Here is a 6,015-nt window from a genome sequence, read left to right on the forward strand (position 1 = left end):
GTTCCTTTTACTTACGGAAGGGAGAGCCTTCGTTTCCTTTAGTCAGAGAAAGCAATGGACACAAACAAAGTGATGAACACTTGTGAATGAAGGTGCATGAGACTGAGAGAGAGAAGATATGACACCAGTAAGTTGCCAAACCCTCCTCCAAGGGCCCCACTCTCGATGGTAAGAGCGGTCTACTATTGATTGTACAAATCTCTACAATGCTTTGGACTTGCCGACAATGTCAACGACGATGAGGACGACAACGAGACGGGCTGAAATCTGAAAATGCTACAACTACATAATTTGTAACTTCCTTCGTAGCTTTTTAGATAACACATATTGTGTATCTATATCTTTGGCACGCTTACTCTGGTCTCTTTCTGCCGCCAAGCCTTGAGCTTTATCAACTGAACACCTTCGGTGTCACGTGACACATCAAACTCTATGTGTCCATTAACAAGCTACAGCACGACAAGGGTTCAGTCAGTCCAACCAGTCTAGATTAGCAAGTGTTCTGGCACGTTTGTGAGTCTGTTCACAGACCGTGCATGACGAGTCACTTAGTGCAAATGCATATCCTCTCGTTGCACACAGCATGATCATAAGCATTCCCATCAGAATCCATCAGAATCAATCAGGGGAATTTTTCAGTGATTTTAGCCTATTTTCCCAATTTTTGACAATTTTCACTTATTAATTTAAGTGACTTTTGTTGGAAACTGAGTAGGGCAAATTGGGTAAGATAATATAAAAGAAAACCCAAGTTAGCACTAAATGGCAAAAGAGGCAGCAGGAGCTCCATCTCTCAATAGGCAACTTCTCAAGCAAGACTCCCAACTCTAGGCGATTCTACCCCAAGCAGAGCCTCCTAGCATTTTCCTCAAGAAGCAGTGCCAGACATCAGCCTTGGTGTTTTCCCATCAAGCCCCATCGCCATCCAGACCACAAGATTAGCGTTTTCATCCACTAACGCTAGCAGTAGCAGAATCAGTTAGCGTTTTCAGCCCTCATCGAACCAACGTTTTCAGCCATCTATAGCAGCGTTTTTCAGCAATGAAGCAGCCTCAGGTTCATCCCTAAAAGAGTAGCAGATTCAGCCCAAAGATCGTCAGTTTTCAGCCCTACATTAGATGCATATTTTCAGCCCTAAAGACCAGCAAAATCGACGTTTTCCATAGCGTTTTCGGCAACATCAGATTTCAACCCATAGCGTTTTTGGACAGCATATAAAAGATTGCATATTTCAGCCCTTAGGTTGGTCTCGCCATCACCGTCATCGACATCGACCTAGCCTAGACTTGCATCAGTCACATGCATTCAATTTGTACTAGTTTGTGCAATCATAAGTAGACCACTCTCGCCAACGAGAGTGGGGCCTTCGGAGGAGGGTTTTACGTCTCTTGTGTCGTATTCTCTTCTCTCTCTATCTCTCAGTCTCATACACTTGCACGCACAGTATCCACTCACTTTGTTCGTGATAATAGCACTCTCTCATTAAGAACGGAAGGCTCTCCCTTCCATAAGAACAAAAAGGAACCTTGAGCACACTATGGAGCAGTCATCTTGAGCAAAGTTCAAACATTCATTCCGTTGCACCTAACATTCGGGAAGAGCTTCATATAAATCATGGGCGCACTTTTCCATGTTACCAATGATACTATAAGCAGACTGGCGAGAGTGGTCTACTATTTGATTGCACAAAGTGGTACAATGCGGTTGCAATGGACTGATGCAACTTGGAACTATGCTGGTGACGACGACAGGGATGACGATGACGACTTTAGGGCTGAAATCTGTGGTTTTCTAACTTCTGAAAATCTGCTAATCTTTGGGCTGTTTTGGGTGGCTGAAACTGACTGGTTTGGCTGCGTTTTCGAGGGCTGAAAATGGGGGTCTTCTGCATGTACTTAGGGCTGAATCTGTTGTTGTCTTCAAGGATGAAAACGCTGAGCTTCCTTCTCTAGAATGGGCTGAAAATAGGAAACGCTGGCAGATTTGGGATCGTTAGCAAAATGCTAGGCAATCTGGAACTGCTGCTGAAATCCAAAAACGCTATGGCTGAGGTTGACCAAAACGCTGGGCTAATGGAATCTAAAAACGCTAGGCCACTGGAATGCTAGCAATGATGCTTGGGAGTAAAAACGCTAGATGCAAGGGAAGCTTCTGCGATCTGGAACTGTTGGAAACGCCAAGGCAGGATGGGGTCTTGATGGTGATGGAAACGCTAGGCTTAGGTGAGTGCTGAGGGGGTGCTTGATGAGTTCTTGATGGTTCCTACTGAGAAGGTGTCTGTTGAGCGGGGAGCTCCTGCTGCCTCTTCTGCCATTGAGTGCTAACTTACGTTTGCTTATATATTAACTTAGCAAAATTGCCCTACCTACTTTTGTTGGAAAGTCACTTAAAAATAATAAGTGAAAAATGCCAAAAATAGGTAAAATAGGCTAAATGCACTGGAAAATTCCCCTGATTGAATCTGATGAATTCTGAAGGGAATACTAATGATCATGTTGTGTGCAACCAGAGGATATGCATCTATACTAAGTGACTGGGCATGCACGGTCTACGAACAGACTCACAAAAGTGCTAGATCACTTCTAAATCTAGATTGACTGGACTGAGTGAACCCTAATCATGCTATAGCTTGTCCACGGACACATAGGGTTGGATGTGTCACGTGACACCGATAGGTCCTGCCTTTGGCAAGCTCATTTGCACGGGCTACCTTGATCGCGTGGACTTTGTGCATTGCCTACCTCATAGCTTTCCTCACCTAGCCATGAGAAGCTCCGGTATCTTAAATTGTCAAGAGTTGCTCTGTTGTTTGTTTGGTGTTTTCATTGTCGATCTTGATTGTATGCTGGCTTACAATATTGGGTGCAACGATATTTTAGCAATAACTTCGATTATTTTCTTATTGTCCTCTTTTACTCATTTTTTGTCTATTTTCACATGAGGTCGAGAGAGAGCTCAGAGGCGCACTCGGACTGCCCTAAGGTCGAGGCCGCCTGCTTCCGCCATTCTTCTTTGTTTGCCATGAAATCAAGCCTGCCAGTTTTTGTCCTCATTTTACTCAAAGCTAAAAAGAAGGCCATAACTATTTTGAAAACGTCTTGCTTTTGATTCCTTTGCTTTACCATCTAATTAGCTTATAGCAATACAATTTTCTTACCCATTCCCTACAACCCATATAAAGCAAAACTTCAATCGTAGCAAGAAAAAAAAGTTTCCTACGTCCCCACTAATAATCAATACTTCAATCGTAATGACTAAGAATGGCTGTGGAGTATCATGCTTCAATAGGAGTGAATCCACGCCCGTAGCTTTGATGAGACTCAAGAAAGTGTTGTAGTTCTTGGGGTGATTTTGCAGAAAAACGAATGAGAAGCATCAAGGTTAAAACAAGTTATAGCTCTAACAACTATCATGGAGAAGAATGGACTAATATGGCACAACACAGGCAGGGTTTGAAGGAGCACTGATGCTCTAGCTAAATGATGCATACCATCATAAGCATGCCTTTTATCGACATGCACATACATATATGTGCATCCATACATACATGCATGCCATCTTCCCACATGACATGAGAGCATACATTTCGTGGGGGACAGACTTCCGCACCTCGTTCGACACCTATGCAATGCTAATATCCATAAAGCCTTAAACATCCAAACACATCCATAAAAGGTGCATAAATCTTTTACCCAAAAGTCCAACAATGTAAAAGATCATATCAAATGCTAACCTGCCATTCCTCGTAAACCCCGATGCTTGCAAGCAAATGCAAAATATCACATCACGTCCAAAAAGGATGGTGTGTGAAACATTTTTGCATGCACAAGTCCTTCCACATTACACCCACATACCAAACATCAAGCATGCACAAAAGGGTTGCAACAGATACCTGGATCAAGATCTCGATGAAATTGACAAGAGCAGCGGTAGGATCTAGTGCGCTAATTCCATTAGGGATAAGGATGGTGCTGATGCTGACAACGCTAATGTTATAGGGGGCCTTGTAGAGCTCGTTCTGGACAATAGTGGACATGCCACCATTTGTGCGGGCAATATGAATAGTGCTGCCTTTCACAGCGATGTTGAAAAAGCCATCGTGGCCAGCCGCTTGGCCAGTGGTCTGATAGAGAGTGGTGCTCAATGTAGTGCCCTTGGTGATGGCCTTGAACTTGGCAATGTCGAAGTAGTCGAGCAGAACATGGAAGCTTACAACATCATACACAGTGTTAGAGTCGGAGGAGTACTGCTGGACAATGGGGTCAAGAACCAAGTCGGGCGGGACGAAAACAATGATGGTACTCCTTAAGAAGATGGCGGCCGCGACCCTTGTTTCCTTGCAGAGCCTGCTGAGAGTGGAGTGGCTGGGGTGAGAAGCGAGGATATATGATGTTGTTGTTGGCTCTAGCGGCACAGAGCACAGAGCACAGAGAGGAGCAGGGCGAAAGCGAGGAGGGCAACCTTCATGGTTCTAGCCTGCTAGCTCTCTCTCTCTCTCTCTCTCTCTCTCTCTCTCTCTCTCTCTCTCTCTCTCCTCTCTCTCTCTCTCTCTCTCTCTCTCTCTCTCTCTCTCTCTCTCTCTCTCTCTCTCTCTCTCTCTCTCTCTCTCTCTCTCTCTCTCTCTCTCTCTCTAGCTTGCTGCGCTTTGCTGACCTCCCCCTGGGCGAGGGGCTGCCCTGCTCTCATAAGCTCCAGCTCCAGCCCCAGCAGCGCTCCGCCACTGTCGCACCACCCCCCTGCTCCAGCGGCGCCCTCACGGGCTGGGCCCTGTTCCGCCCATCACGGGTCCCTTAGCTCCTCTCTGCTACACATTGCATCGGCTTCTCTCTCTCTCTCTCTCTCTCTCTCTCTCTCTCTCTCTCTCTCTCTCTCTCTCTCTCTCTCTCTCTCTCTCTCTCTCTCTCTCTCTCTCTCTCTCTCTCTCTCTCTCTCTCTCTCTCTCTCTTTGGGTCGAAAACCTAGCACCCGCACGGTCTCTGCATCCCGCCCATACCTGCCCCCGTTTGGCGAAACAGCTAAACTCCTCACTGTCCCCTGCATTTCAAATTTCCCTCACCTCCAAGCTTCAAGCTTATACATTGTAATATTAAACTCCTAAGTGGCCTTTCCCACCCCGAGCCCACTGACAGCCCACATTTGAGTCTTCTAAACAACAACGATGGCCCACTGATACCATTTTTTGTTACACGTAGATCTTTTTTTCGTGTGCATGTCATATGTGCTTCATCGGTGATGCTCTATTCTCAACTCAAGGTTACGTAGCTCTTTAGCTGTCGTTTGCATCCTTCAATGCTAGAAATGGTGAGTCGCAGCCCCTGCAGGCACTCCATCTCTTAGGTTATCCACTACCGGCCCCTCTACCCTAGTGCCCACTTCGCTAACCACCCAATAGCAGCCTGTGACACTGTGTGTGTGTGTGTGTGTGTAAATAATACTCCCTACTCGTCCACCTACTGGCTCCACTTCACAATTTATTGGTTTGTTGTTGAGATCTCTCCTACTACCAACCTTAGGTACTACCTACTTGCACAAGAAGTTTTGGACAAATTCTCACAATATTTCCCACATTATGACTTACCTCAACACCATGAGCTTTTGTGAGGGAGGTGCCGCATACCTAGCTAGGTATGATTGGGGGCAGGGGACCGCCGGCCCGGTGGAGGGGCCGGGGGTCCCCTGCATCCAATCGTACCTAGCTAGGTATGCGGTGCCTCTCGAGCAAAAGCTCATGATGTTATGCATTGTATGAAAAACATTGAAAAGAACTCCGTTTTCCTACATGAGAAAGTTTCTAAATCTTCTTATGTCGTACAAAGCCTCTTCATTGTCTGCAACGAAGGACCAACATTTGGAAATGCTCAAAAGTTGGGAAAAAAAATTTGTTGCATCAATATTTCTAGACGTAGACTGGATTCACACGATGCAATGAAAGAAGAGGGCTAGAGGTGACTTCGACCTTTTCTATGTTCACATCGTGCACTTGAGAGATGCTTGGATTAATCTTGTGCTGGCCCC

General features: G+C 45.7%; 1 pseudogene; it reads right to left on the reverse strand.

Moving 5' to 3' along the window:
- Window positions 1–335: 335 nt before the first annotated feature.
- Window positions 336–4,467, reverse strand: LOC147450177 (uncharacterized; annotated as a pseudogene).
- Window positions 4,468–6,015: the final 1,548 nt, after the last annotated feature.

Source organism: Adiantum capillus-veneris, chromosome 9, assembly GCF_014529385.1.
Source record: "Adiantum capillus-veneris isolate H3 chromosome 9, ASM1452938v2, whole genome shotgun sequence".
NCBI classification, from domain to species: Eukaryota; Viridiplantae; Streptophyta; class Polypodiopsida; order Polypodiales; family Pteridaceae; genus Adiantum; species Adiantum capillus-veneris.